We start from the raw sequence: 15,514 nt of genomic DNA on the forward strand, positions 1-15,514 counted from the left end.
ATTAATAATCCAGTGTACTCATTGTTATATGTTGATAACAGGTATAAGAATTTCAATACGCAAAATTCATATTCTTTCTCTGTGAACCAATGACTCAAACCCCCTTTTACTCTCTCCCCCTCGCGAGAGTCACGTGAGACTGAATCTGTGTCCAATCAGAAAGAGGACGCCTCCCGTTAGGGCGTGACCGCGCCAGCCTTGAAAACACAGAGTCTCCGACAGAGAGTTCAGTTCAGTATTCAGACAAAGAGTTCAAAGTTCTGAGGAGTTCGAAGTTCAACAGAGTTACGAGAAGTTCTTCGAGCATCCGACAGAATCAGTTCAGCAGCCAAGAAGAAGAAGAGTTCAGCCGACGAGAAGAAACTTTGAAACCGCAAAGAAAACGACTTCTTCTCCACGCCGACAACGAAACAAAGGAAAACCTCAGAGACTTCATTGAAAGCTTACGAGAGACGTCTCGAAATTAGCTAAGAGTATGAAGTTTTACTAATACGTCGAGTAATTTGAATATCTTCTTTTCTTTTAATCATGTTTATGTCTTATAACCCAATCTAAGTTTAATCTCACGACTGATCGAAGCAGGTGAACTTATTCGTGGCCAGGGTAAGGAAACACTGCCGAGATACCAAAAAGTCTCAGAATAAATAAGTTTATTGAAGCGATTTTCAGTTCTGGAACTGCAGCAACCAGCGAACCTTTCGTCTAAGACGTCCATATTTTGGACTCTCCCACTCCGGACCGAAGGCCGAAGAGAGGATCCTGCCGCCTGCGTCATCACACTCCGGGTACGCCCGAGACAACTCAATCAACGAAGAAAGACCTCCACGCTAACTCAGCCTGGATGCTTCTGCGGTAAGAACCGCGAGACTAAGTGAGACGCCTCCACTCCCAGGACTTCAAAGAGCCTCTGCATCCAAACGAGTAGTGAAAATCGACGAAAAAGTAAGCTAAACTTATGCATCTCCAGAGCTGAAAACCGAATTAAGTTCTTGATAAATTTTGTATTAATTAAACCTTAGCTAGTAACTTTAGCCACAAGTCAGAAGCGCCTAGCTCACCTTTAAGCTCGAGTCAGTTCCCCCTGCCGGACACCGTGAGATTACAAGGTTGTGCTATGTTAATTAAATACTTCTCTTTATTAATAAAACTCTCATTATTTGAAATCACAGTGTTTGCAATTTGTTTATTATTTTCCTGAAAATGCTGACGTACTCATTTAGCATGATTATTATTCATTCTCAAACTAATTATTAATGTTTTAATAGCTTAAGCCAATTATAAATCTTAATTAATTTCATTAAGTCAAATATCAGAGATTGGAGGAGTTTGAATAAGGTCAAGGCTATAAAACAAATAAAAAACTATAAATATAAATATAGAAATATATTTATATTTCACGCTGTATGACCAACATACACTACATATAATATATTTTTTTTTTGGCGCCCAACGTGGGGCCAGGAAAAAGGCTTTTAATGAACAAACTGTAAAAACACTGAAACAATCTCAGCTTGGGTTTATGAAATACTTTCCGCTGTTTGTGTTGCTGAATAACGATTGAGATTCAAAGCTTGATGTGGGTAATTTCGTGTTGTGTTTGTTACTGCTGAAAAACTGTTCTGTGGTATATACCGGTTGAGAAAAATAAGCTTGGTTGTTTTTGAAAGAGCGCGGCTCTGCGCCATTTTGCATGCATTAAATTGAGGCCTGGGCACGTCTAAATTGCGCGAAACTCCGCTTTTAAGACTTTGCCTTCGGTTCGACCCCTTAGCCGCGAATCCCGGCGAGAGACCACCGAACCGAATACCCCCGTTCGTTTTAAACTGGGTCGCTACCAGCGTTAATAACGAGATCGCGCGCTAGGCGATTGGGAGGTTAATAAACAGCCGGAAATACGGCTTGTGTGAAGAGCGGTCTGCTCTTGTCAGCTGTTCCTGTTAGACTGAACTCGTATTCAGAAAAGGAACAAACCCCTTTGAAGGGGCGTAGCTGAAACTAAGGAGGGAAATTCAAAACGCCCCCAAAACAGAGGAAGACAAATTCCCTCTTGTGGTATAAGTGCGTAATTGCAGGGAAAAATACTTCATAACTAGCGTCCATTGAAGCGTGTCCTCCCGTGCTCCTCCTTGTGGTCAAGCGGTGCTACCCTTGACGTTTGATTCCCGTACACCCTCTAGTGGTTGGGAGGTTGTCCGCCGAGACAACATAAGTGTTTAGCAGCCCTCTGGTGTTTAAAAGTTGTCATTACAGATGAAATTCTTTTAAAATACCTTAGTGTAAAATCTCTGTTCCCCTTTTAAATTTAAATTTTTATTTTTGATAGAGTATCTGAGCGTTTAAAATCTTTATCCCATTTTAGATTTTAACTTGATAACACCCTCTAGTGTTGAAACTTCCCGCTACAGTGGAAATTCCCATTTGTGTTATATTGTCTGCTCGTACCGTGTCTATTGGGATTCCCACCAGCGCCGACTGTTGTCCATTGCTGCTATTGCATTGTAACTTGCTTGTCGCCCTCTGGTGTCCTAGTCTGGTATTACAATTTAAGTTCAACTTAAATACTGAAGCTCGCTGTTGCCATTCAGACTTACCTTCAGTACCCTCTGGTGGAGAAAACTTGCTATCGCAATTGAAATTGTCGACCAGTTCACACTGATAAGACCTGGTATCACAGCTATAGTGGCTGTCTCTAAACTCTGCACATCTGAATAATTACAAGTAAAGGCTTGGAAGCATAATAAGTTGATACAACTACAGCAGACAGTGTGCAGTAATTAGAGATTGACACTCTAACGCGATACCAGATCACAAACGCAGTTAAAAGAGAGAGTCTTTTAATCTTGCTGTTCTTAATAATTCTTTAATTCAGAAAATTCTTTTACTTTCATAATTCCTTAATTGGAAAGTATATATAGTAATAGATCTTACTTAATTTTAAATTCTTTAATCCAAATTCTTCGACAATTCTTTAATTCAAAATTTTTAATAATTTAATTATTGAAATAATTTTTTTGAAATTTTTTTTTCCTCTCTTCTTGTATTCACTTGCGCATAGCAACTTTCACTCCACCCTCTCCTACTAACAGACTTCCCTTAGAGATTCACAAGTGAACTCTAACACCATACATACTAGCAGTTACTCTTAGAGCACTCGGTACAGGTGAATTTAGTTCAGATTTAGTTAGAAAAGGGATTAACGGAATTAATCCTAACTAAATAGAAGTAAGTTACACCTCGCAGTTAAAACACAGCTAACATGGCAGAAGGAACCTTTCCCTCGGAAGTATATGTAGAAGGTTTGTGGGATGAAGCATTCTCTGTTCTGACCAGCATCACCAGTGATGTGATGCCTGGATTCGCAGAGACTGTGCAGAAGACCTCCCTGGTCGGCCGTGACCACATGGTGGCTAAGTGGGTAGAGAACCACTTAACCCACATGGCCAAGGGCAAGTCCCTAACGGAGGCATTAGGTCAAATAGCCATCCTCGCTTTAGTACAGCTCAGAGCCAGCGAACGTGAGCTCGAGGTATCACAGCGACAGCAGGCAAAGGTAGAGGCAGAGTTAAGTCAACTTCAAAGTGAAATAGCTGAAGGGAACACACTGCCCCAGGTCACACCTGATGTGCCACCTAGTGCCGCTACAGAAAGACAAGACCAGCAGGAAGATAGTGAGGATCAGGAACCAGACTCAGGGACCGTAACCTTTAGAGCTGCTGCAGCACCTCCTCTGGTATCAACGGGTATTTCACCTTCCCCTGTGTCTCCTGTCAGCCGTCCTTTACACCGCCCTGCTAGACCCAGAGCACTGCAACCCAGTGTCTGGTCCCCTCAACCTTTACCCTCTCAAGGTCCCTCATATAAGGACCTAGATAAAATCGCGCGTAATATAACCCGCTTTGATCCCAAACCTGACGGTTCTAATGATATCTTTTCCTACCTAAAAATATTGACTTTTACCTCCAAAGGTTCCCCGGGATCACCATAGATGACAGACTATATGTGATTAAACTAACCTCCAACCGAGACGTCAGCAACTTCATTGAACGTCAGCCAGACTATGTAAAAGCGCGATATGATGTGCTGTGCCAAGCATTGGAGGAAGAATTCTCCAATCACCTGTCACAGACCGGACTGGCCGCTGCTTTGAACATAAAACAGCAACGCCAGGAATCCCCTCAGCAATATTATAACCGACTCAGACAGGCGTACTTCGGACCTAGAAATGACTCCGGAATGGAGGAAGAGTTAAATTTCAAATCACTATTTATCCAAAACCTCCATCCCCACACCAGTCATCAGTTGGGAGTCTCAGCTTGCCCTCGCACCCTGTCTAGCAGACAGCTGCGCGATTTAGCACTCAGAGGTTTCCTAAAATCCCAACAAATTCCCAACAGGCGGTCCGAAACACCCCAAGTCTTCAATGTCGACTCCAACTCCCCACATTTAGAGTTAGAAGGTGCCACCCAGGCCGATCCACAAAGATCCGCCCTGGATCCTTCCTCCACTCCATGGACTAGTGAGGGCCCGAAACCTCATCCGCGCTCACACCAATACAAGCGCTACCCTCCTCGCAGGCCAGACAGAAATCACGACAAAGATTTCTGGAACCCTCGGGACAGGGCTGGGTATGGTCGTGACTATTACCCTGTAGAAAACCGCGGTGCGGGCCGTGGAAAACCATCACATCCCCATAAGGGATATGAGCGAACAGCTCCGAACCAGCTTTCTGATTCCTATAGAGAAAAGAAAGAGAAATACTGGTATCAAAATAAAGAGAATCACTCTAAAGACAAGCTTAAAGGCAAGGAATTCACCTCTAAGGAATTAGAGGATATCCGCCAAATGCTTGCAATGATCTGTAAAGAGAAAAAGAAAAAACCTGACGTTCTTTCTATCACCTCTGTGCGGTCTAACCCAAAGCCATCCTCTAACACTCCAGAAATGTTAGAGAGTTATGTAGGAGAAGTGACAAGCGAAGCTCCGTCTTCTAGCGCACCGTGCAATCTCCTCGTGACCCAAACAAACACTGAAGACCCAATGATACAGGGGGGTGACTCGCAACCACCCTCCAGTGCTGTTTTGGTTGTTCAGTTAGACGGTAAAGAAGGTTTAATGCCAAATGACCCCTCAGTCATTGAAGGCGACACACCCGTCCGACAATTCATGGGACACCTAACAGAGAAAGGGGTTGCACGCAAATTCTACTTGTCCACCATTGTAGAGAGAAGGCTAGTACATGAGGCCCTGTTGGACACTGCATCAGATGTCACGCTCATGTCTTCCGCCAGGTTCGAGCCATTGCGCGGCATGAAAATCGCGAGATACAGCTCCAAAACTGTTCTCTTAAAATTCAGCCGTATTCACATGCAGGCCTCACTATCCAATCTATGGCACTAATACACTTAGCCATTGGACCAATGACCTTAGTGCATCCAGTCCATGTGTCTCCTCTCGAAACAATTCCCTTCCTTATCGGCAAAGATCTCCTTAATCGCTTCGAACCACTGATTGACTTCAAAAGGTCAAAGATCTGGGCACAAGTGCGTGAGCCTTTACCCATCTGCACCCCACACCACCGGGAAGCTCAGTGTTGCCGTCTCGAAATCCGGCCTGAATCAATAGGAGATCCACCAAGTCAGATCCCTCACTTTGAGGAAGAGGAAACTGAGCCCATGGCAGCCACGCCGGAGACAGCAGTCTCTCCCTGGCCCCCTAGTGCCATGTTAGAACAACGGAACACATTCCTATGCACTTTCACACAGCCGTCTACAACAGACGCTCCAGGCCTTCCCATCGTGAATGGTCTCACAATGCAGGACTATCATGTAGACAATGCAGTTCTGGCTCTATGGACCGACCAGTCCGCCATAAGCCAAACCCTCTTTAACACTCTGTGCCTCACTCAACCAAATATTCCTTTGGTGAGCAGTCCTTGTTGCTTTCCTCTTAACCTGACATCAAAAGCAATGTCACCCATTGATGGAATTTGCGCTTTAACCGTCCAGTGGAACAAAAGGGTAATCACCCATTATTTCTTGGTTGTCCCTAACTTGCCGCACGACGCTTACATTGGAAGTGACTTCTTGGTGCGCCTCGACGTCCACGTAGACACTCTCAATAGTGTACTGTGGTCTTTGACTGATGTTTCAACGGAAACCTGGTCCTCTGATCTCAGCAACCTAGGCTCAGGACAAACTATTCCCGAGGTATGTCAGGTCACTAATCAAGGTTCACAGGTACCTGCAAACACCGCAAATGTACCCATCCGCTTAGTCATGTGACCTGGCCAACACTTAAGCCATGTGCATGCACTTTTCCAACCATCACATCAGTTCTTCGAACTCGGCCTCACCCTCGAAGCCACACCTTTGGTGGAGACACGAGCAAGATCCACCTATCTATTCGTACGGAACGAAACCACTCAACCCTTAACGATCCCTCACTCATCCCCTCTGGGTTGGTTAGTCAGTACGAAATTCCATGACTTCGAGTTGCGAATTCCGATCATAGGACCAATGCCTGAATCCCTGCTTCTTGATCATGCAGAATCAAAGGTGTTCTACACTCATCCGACACGAGCTGTTGCTCTCTTCTCAGCTCTGGACATGAGCAACGACGCCATTTGCAGGATAGATCTCGCTGACGACAATCAAATGACGATCACGGTTCTTTCCATAGATTCATCCCCGGAATCCTCCCGGGAACCATCTCTTCCCGAAGCAGGAGAAAACACTTCAAATCCACGTACTTCGAAAGAACTATCTGACTCCGAATTTCGTATCCAAGTCGAACAAGTCCTAAAGGAGGCAGACGCCCTCCAAAGCAAAGAAGAACGTGAGAAACTCTGTGAAGTGCTCCTTAAATATCAAAAATCTTTTTCCAAAGATTCAACGGACTGTGGTCTCACTGACATTCATTCAGTACGCATTCCCACTCGTCCAGGAGCACCACCCACGTTTGTCCGCCAATACAAAATTCCGTTGGCATTCTATGAACCGGTACAAGAAATCATTGATGACTTGCTGGAAAAGGGCATAATTCGACCCTGTAACAGCACGTATTCGGCACCATTATGGCCCGTCATAAAACCAAATGGTAAATGGCGCTTAACCATCGACTATCGGAAACTAAATCAACAGGTTCCCTTGTCTCGATGGCCGATGACACAATTGGAGCAAGAACTTCCCTCGGTCCAAAACGCTAAATACTTTTCCACCATCGATGTAGCCTCTGGCTTATGGACCATCCCGGTGCAAGCAGAAGACCAACACAAGCTCGCTTTCACTTTCGCAAACCGACAGTACACATTCACTCGGTGCCCTTTTGGATATGCCGACTCACCCGCGGAGTTTAATATTTTCTTAAACAAAGCATGCCCTGATGCCCGCGAGCGAGGCACCCTCATATATGTGGACAACATACTCATGCGTAACCACTCCCTACAGGCACACATCGACGAGATTGATCATGTTCTTGACCAGCTTACAACAGCAGGTGCGAAAATATCACTCTCCAAATGTCAGTGGTGCAGAACAAAAGTGAATTACGTCGGTCTGCTCGTAAGCACTGATGGTGTTGAACCACAAGTGAGTCGAGTGCAAGGGGTAACAAACCTCGCAGCACCCACCAATCTTAAGGAACTCCACAGTTTCTTAGGAGTATGCAACTACTCACGACAATTCATAGAGAACTATGCGGACCTAGCTCGCCCACTTTATGACCTCCTGAAAAAGGACACTTCGTTCATCTGGGGCGAAGCCCAGGAACACGCCATGCAGGCACTAAAATCGAAACTGTGCACGGCTCCATGCCTTGCCTATCCTGACAGTAGCAAAGAATTCTACCTAGAAGTAGGGTTCTCGAACCACTGTCTCAGCTCCGGTCTGTATCAATTACACGACAGAGACAAACGTGTCATAGCCTATGCTAGTAAAACTATGCTGGCTGCCGAAAACAAATACAGTGACTGCGAAAAAGCACTACTAGCAACAGTGTGGGCAGTCAAACATTTCTCCAACTACCTAGGTGGTCAGAAGGTGATTGTTGAAACTCATCATCAACCAGTCACTTTCCTAAACAGCCAACGAATTCGAGAGGGTGTAGTAACTAACGCTCGAGTAGCATCCTGGCTAATGGCTCTCCAAAGCTTTGTCTTAGAAGTACGTTACGCGCAAAACTACAAGAGCCCCCTAGGCACAGGCCTTGCTTCCTGCAGGCGATGCGAAGGAAACATTCCTTCCCAAGTGCCACAATCTCCAGAAACCCTCGTACCCACCGTGGCTAACCACCACTATTTCGATCCTAACACATGCAAAGACCTTGTCACTGCGTATGTAGATGGTTGTTCGTTCCGCCGAGAACACACCCTGATGGCAGGGGTGGGTATTATCGGAATAAACGGATGGCCTCACGAACCCCTAAGTTTCAAATTGGGTGCTCAGTCCTCCCAATATGCTGAAATAGCAGGAATTCTCATCACAATCCAGTCTGCAGTCCAGAAAAGCGTAAAAACGTTGGTGATCTGCACAGACTCCAACTACGCGCGCCTAAGTTTCACATGCCACTTGAGACTGTGGAAAACCAACAACTACACCACGTCAAACAAAAAGCCAGTTAAACACAAAGAGCTTTTCGCGGCATGCGAACACTTGGCAGACACACATGACCTGCAGATCTACTGGAAGAAAGTGAAGGGTCACTCCCGAGTCCTGGGAAATGACAAAGAATTCAATGATCAAGCAGATAGCTTAGCCAAACAAGGGGCCCGCGAAGGCACATCGTGGACATTCGATCCCTCCCTTTTTCCAAACCCACCCGACATCGAAGTCCTAGCTGTCACACGGTCTCGAACTGTAACAAAGGCGTCGCCTGACAATGCCAAAACTACCATTGTCTCTATTAACCCTGCTTTTTTGGACGCCGACTTAGTTGCTCTCCAAGCTCGAGACCCATCAATTTCTAAAATGCTTAGCCATGTCTCTGACCCATCTACTAATCCAATCGCAGCACAGGATCTTGACACCATACCAGGCCTTAAAGACCTATACGGCGCCAAAGCGTCCCTCCAAGTCGTCAAAGGCTTGCTAGTTCATGCCACTGACTCGCACACTTCACCTACGTTCGTGGTTCCTCAGTGCCACAGGGGGGTGATGCTGATGCACGCCCATGACTCCCCATCTGCGGGACACAAAGGGGTCAAAGCAACACACCATGTGCTCAGGCAGGTGGCATATTGGCCCCACATGGTAAAAGATGTGGCTGATTACATTAAAGGCTGTCTGGTATGCTGCCAATTTCAACCCTCGAATCCTCTTCATAGAGCCCCCTTGCAAAAGAAGGGATTATCCTTCCCTTGGTCAAACCTTCAGATAGACTGGGTTGGACCACTCACTCGAACAGTAAGAGGTAACAAGTACTTCCTCACAGTCACGTGTGCATTCACTAAATGGGTAGAATGCCTCCCCGCACCGAATGACACAGCGATAACCACTGCATACTTACTGATGAACCATGTCTTCTCACGGTTTGGCCTACCCAGCCGTGTCGACTCTGACAGAGGGACACATTTCACAGCTGAGGTCATGCAGCAGCTCTGGCAACTCTTAGGAGTAAAAGCCAGCCTTCACATTAGCTACCATCCTCAAAGCTCAGGTCAGGTAGAGCGAGCCAACCGAACTGTTGTTAGCATACTGAAAAAGTATGTAGCAGCAAACCAACGAGACTGGAATGTCAAACTCCCCCTCGTACTGATGGCCATACGGGCGACCCCACACGACGCGGTCGGGGTCTCACCCTTTGGGTTGATGACAGGGAGACAAATGACTCTGCCTCTACATCTGTTATATCAGCCAGGTGAAGCTAGCATAGCCGTAGCCTACACCACTCATCAGTATATGGAGGACCTGCAGAAACACCTCAAAGCTACTTTCGCCTTTGCCCAGCAGAAACTGGAAAGAAGTGCAGAAGGTCGCAAAGCGTACTATGATCACAAAGCATCCCACGACGAACTCCAAATAGGGGACAAGGTATGGTACTACATCTTTGTCCAACCTGTTGGAAGGTCGCGAAAAACAGGGGGCCCGCAAATTCCTACCCCGATGGTCCGGTCCCTATAAGATCACAGACAAACTGTCCCCCGTTGTTTACAGGATCAAAATAAACAAAGCTCGGGGCAGTACTGAACTCAAATGGGTCCACCGCAACCAAATCCGACCACACACAACCCCCATGGGACTTGTAGGGGATACTAATGCTTGTGTTAGATCATAAACGACAGAACCAAAGGCAGGAAGGGTGTTAGTTAACAAACAACTATAACCTTCTACTCACACCTTAGTTCTCCTATCCCTTTTCTCTTTTTCTCTCGCTCTTTAGCAGGCAACGAGCTTCTAACCAGACTGAGGACACTCAGGGTGCAAGACCCTAGTCCCTCATCGTCAATTATTATAGATTGTTTACCCTAGGAAACTTTTATCAAAAGGGGGGTATCAAAAATAGAATTTTTTTTTTTTTTAATTTGTCTAAACGACTCGCCGTAAATACCCTAAATCTAACCATGAGCATCTCTTCCGGTAGGATGGCCCCGCTGCTCATTCTCCTGATCGTCGGCTCCCTAGGAACCGCCGTGCTCCCTGAAGTGATCGAACCAGGTCCTGACTCAGGAATAATACTGAAAGACCAGCCGGGACTGCTAATCACTAATTGCCGCCTCCATACCCAGAGAGTATTTGTATGGTTGAATCCCGCCGAAGCGTGTAGCAAAAACCTACCGATAACCACTCTGCAGACTGGCCGGAATGGAGTTAGATGGACTGAGGAAGCTATCAGCCATGCTGAAGCAGACGTAACTCACATGCTCCGCCAGCTACAAAAGTTTACCGTAACGCGATCAGAACTAAATGGTTTTAATAAACGACCTAAACGCTTCATAGGCGGATTGCTAATGGCAGCTGCAACTGTGGGATCACTACTGAGTCTCGGAACGTCCACCGTCAATGCCGTCAATGTAGCCACTGTCAAACGTCAAGTAGGGGAATTACAAGCTGAAATTCCGAACATTAAAACCCAATTAGACAAACAGCAGCAGCACCTGCAAACCATTGGGTAAACCCTACGTGGCACCGTCGTAGTGCTCAACGCTCACAGTGTCGCCTTGAACAAAACGCTCCAGACGGTTAACTCCATGCTTTCAGTAGTACAACTTGACCTTGCCCACATCCAGCTTGTGAATATGTTATTGTCTGATATGCTACAAGAAATCAGCTCCTCTGTAGATAGCCTAGCCATGGGGAGAATTCCTCCCTACCTGGTGCCTCTATCCTTAGTACAGGAGATTTTATCCACAGCAACTCGAGAAGTAGTTACTGACCTCCAGGCCCACCTAGCCTATACCTTAGGTAGCGCCATCCCAATTTATGTTAATCCTCAAGACCGAGAATTAGCATTCATTATTAACCTTCCCATAATGGCGCCTGAAAACATATACCGTTTGAAAGATGTTGTCAACGTTGGCTTCTGGCAAGATTCTGCCTACGTTCGTGTGAAAACAACATCTCTTGTAGCATACCAAGACGATAACCCTGACCTATATCTGGTACCCAATTTGCTTATGTGCACACTCACTAAAGACATTCACTACTTGTGCCCTAGCAAACCTTTCATTCGTGACAGCGCAAATGGGATCTGTGGCCTTAAGCCTATGATGAGTAATACTCAATGCCCGGTAGTCGTCACGCCCCGACGTTTGGTAACCAGTACTCAAGCTGAAATTGTTGGAAATCGTTGGTTGGTTAACACCCCCTTTAGAGAGGCCCTACTAACCTATGATCAACATGACACCTCAGAAAGGGTACTCCTTCCTAGCCAAACCTTCTGGGTAGACGTCCCCGTAAACGCAATCTTACATGTAGGAGACCTGGCCCTGTATCACCTAAACCCTGACCAATATGAGAGCGACATAGAAATCTCAGAGTTCTTCTCCAAACACACCATCGAGCTAGATACTAAAACACTAACTCGCCTAGAATATGAGGGAACCCAAGTCATTGACCTAACCCCCATAGATAACACTCTTAGAGAACTGTCGTCTCAACCCCTATGGCCAGTTCAGCCTGTCACCTATGCATGGTCCAGAAAACGACTTCTTCTCCACGCCGACAACGAAACAAAGGAAAACCTCAGAGACTTCATTGAAAGCTTACGAGAGACGTCTCGAAATTAGCTAAGAGTATGAAGTTTTACTAATACGTCGAGTAATTTGAATATCTTCTTTTCTTTTAATCATGTTTATGTCTTATAACCCAATCTAAGTTTAATCTCACGACTGATCGAAGCAGGTGAACTTATTCGTGGCCAGGGTAAGGAAACACTGCCGAGATACCAAAAAGTCTCAGAATAAATAAGTTTATTGAAGCGATTTTCAGTTCTGGAACTGCAGCAACCAGCAAACCTTTCGTCTAAGACGTCCATATTTTGGACTCTCCCACTCCGGACCGAAGGCCGAAGAGAGGATCCTGCCGCCTGCGTCATCACACTCCGGGTACGCCCGAGACAACTCAATCAACGAAGAAAGACCTCCACGCTAACTCAGCCTGGATGCTTCTGCGGTAAGAACCGCGAGACTAAGTGAGACGCCTCCACTCCCAGGACTTCAAAGAGCCTCTGCATCCAAACGAGTGGTGAAAATCGACGAAAAAGTAAGCTAAACTTATGCATTTCCAGAGCTGAAAACCGAATTAAGTTCTTGATAAATTTTGTATTAATTAAACCTTAGCTAGTAACTTTAGCCACAAGTCAGAAGCGCCTAGCTCACCTTTAAGCTCGAATCAGTTCCCCCTGCCGGACACCGTGAGATTACAAGGTTGTGCTATGTTAATTAAATACTTCTCTTTATTAATAAAACTCTCATTATTTGAAATCACAGTGTTTGCAATTTGTTTATTATTTTCCTGAAAATCCTGACATACTCATTTAGCATGATTATTATTCATTCTCAAACTAATTATTAATGTTTTAATTGCTTAAGCCAATTATAAATCTTAATTAATTTCATTAAGTCAAATATCAGAGATTGGAGGAGTTTGAATAAGGTCAAGGCTATAAAACAAATAAAAAACTATAAATATAAATATAGAAATATATTTATATTTCACGGTGTATGACCAACATACACTACACAAGCTAAGTCAAACTTACCCTGATGGCCGTGCGCGAGTTGACGGGGCCCAGAGAAACCCCCCGAGGCGTGGACCGGCGCAACGCCGGTCTTAGTGGGATCTTTCAGATTTCCCCCTTGCTGGGGACTTGGAAGCGAACCAGCGGGCCTCGCTGGAAACAGCGAGGTTAAGAGCGCACGCTAGCCATCTACACCCCCGGGTGTCTTGGTCTCCTAACACGTAAAGGGAAGGTTGGGCACCACCGAGGCGATCCATCTGGATGCCAAGCCGGGTTTAATGACCCCCAGCCCAGGGTCACCCGACCATAAAATTCCATTTGTTCATGAATCCCTTCCATCTCATCCAAGGGACGTGAACCTAACCTAAACCATTAAATTCTGTTGTTCAAAAGGCAACCCCAAAGTCCCGTCCGTAAGGGCGGGCAAAATGATACAACTCTTAGCGGTGGATCACTTGGCTCGTGCATCGATGAAGAACGCGGTAAACTGCGTTAAATAATGTGAAATGCGGAACACAGATCATCGATATTTCGAACGCACATTGCGGCTGCGGGGGTCCATCCCGCGGCCACGCCTGTCTGAGGGTCGCTTTACCCATCGATCGGTCTTCCCAGACCGCGGCTGGAAGTTCGCAGGGCCTCCATCTCGGACGGCCCTTCGTCTTCCTAAACGCAGACTCGGTTCTTAAACCACCGTGTGGCGAGAGCTCCGGACGTAGGGAGAGCCATTAGGTCCGGGTCCCATCCGTCATCGTCTCTCCCCGCTGGGCTTCCCGCCGTCGGAGGGTGGGCACCATAATACGGTGAGCGGCCAGGGGGTTTGCGCCCCGCGCCCCGCAAAACAGCCTCGTAGTGCGACCTCTGATCAGACAAGACAACCCGCATATCAGTAAGCAGAGGAAAAGAAACTAACAAGGATTCCCTTAGTAGCGGCGAGCGAAGAGGGAAGAGCCCAGCGCCGAATCCCTCTTTCCCCTGACCGGGGTGGACCGGGAAATGTAGCGTACGGAAGTCTGTTTAGTCTCGGTGCGGACGTGGGACCAAGTTTTGCAAGCACGTGTCTTCCATAGATGGTGAAGGCCCGGTATCGTCCCGCATCCCGCCGGGTAGATCGGGCTTCCCGGAGTCGGGTTGCTTGTGAATGCCGCTCAAAGTGGGTTGTAAACTCCATCTAAGGCTAAATACCGGCACGAGACCGATAGCGAACAAAGTACCATGAGGGAAAGTTAAAAACAGTACTTTGAAGAGAGAGTTCAAGAGAGCGTGAAACCGTTGAGAGGTAAACGGTCGGGGGACCGAGAAGACCGCCCCGGGGGATTCAGCAGGGCGGACGGCCTGCGCTCGTGTGGTTCCGTGACTTGGAGGCGAGTTCATCCGGGCGAGAGAGGGGGCGATCCCACTCCCTGCTCGGCCCTGAGCTTCGCCTCCCGAATTCGGGCCTCTCGGGCGTATGAAGGCTCGACCCATCAGGTGCATTTTCCCCGCGTGGTGGTGAGTCGCGACCAGCTCCGGCTAGGCTTGGAAGGGCCCGAGGGTGAAGGTAGGTGCATCCGGAGATGGGGCCCACACGGCCCCGGACACAGGCGTTCCGCTACAGCCCCTTGCTCCGACTTCGCCGATAACGCCGGGGCCGCGGAGCAATGTCCTTTCCGCGTTCTCCCCTCCTTCGGGATCGTTCGGTCGATCGGGCCGGTTGGGCTGTCCTCAGCCCCGGGCTAGGCCCGCTACGGCGAGATCTAAGACACCCCGTCCATGGTGGGTTGACAGCGCACCACCGGCCTGCTCTCCAGTGAGTGGAGAGTGGAGCAAGAGCATACACGGTGGTACCTGAAAGATGGTGATCTATGCCTGGGCAGGGCGAAGCCAGGGGAAACCCTGCGTGGAGGCCCGTAGCCGTCCTGACGTTCAATTCAGTCGTCTGACCTGAGTATAGGGGCAAAAGACTAAACAAACCATCTAGTAGCTGGTTCCCTCCAAAGTTTCCCTCAGGATAGCTGGCACCAAACTCAGTTTTATCCGGTAAAGCAATGATTATAGGCTGCGGGGCCGAAACGTCCTCGTACTACTCTCAAACTTTAAATGGGTAAGAGGCCCGGCTCGCAGGCTCGGAGCCGGGCATCGAATGATGGTGCCAAGTGGGACACTTTTGGTAAGCAGAACTGGTGCTGCGGGATGAACCGAACGCGCGGGTTAAAGCGCCCGACGCGACGCTCATCAGACCCCAGGAAAGGTGTCGGTTGATATAGACAGCGGGGCGGTGGCCATGGAAGTCGGAATCCGCTAAGGAGTGTGTAACAACTCACCTGCCGAATCAACTGGCCCTGAAAATGGATGGCACTGG

The 15,514-nt window shown here is 47.3% G+C and overlaps 1 non-coding gene and 1 pseudogene across 1 annotated transcript; both read left to right on the top strand.

The window, feature by feature from the left end:
* The first annotated feature begins 13,608 nt into the window (after positions 1-13,608).
* Positions 13,609-13,762, top strand: LOC136679839 (5.8S ribosomal RNA). The gene has a single exon (XR_010796622.1). It is a non-coding gene; the product is annotated as a 5.8S ribosomal RNA (ribosomal RNA).
* Positions 13,763-14,028: 266 nt separating this feature from the next.
* Positions 14,029-15,514, top strand: part of LOC136679870 (28S ribosomal RNA) — a 5,479-nt pseudogene continuing 3,993 nt past the window's right edge.

Source organism: Hoplias malabaricus, chromosome Y, assembly GCF_029633855.1.
Source record: "Hoplias malabaricus isolate fHopMal1 chromosome Y, fHopMal1.hap1, whole genome shotgun sequence".
NCBI lineage: Eukaryota > Metazoa > Chordata > Actinopteri > Characiformes > Erythrinidae > Hoplias > Hoplias malabaricus.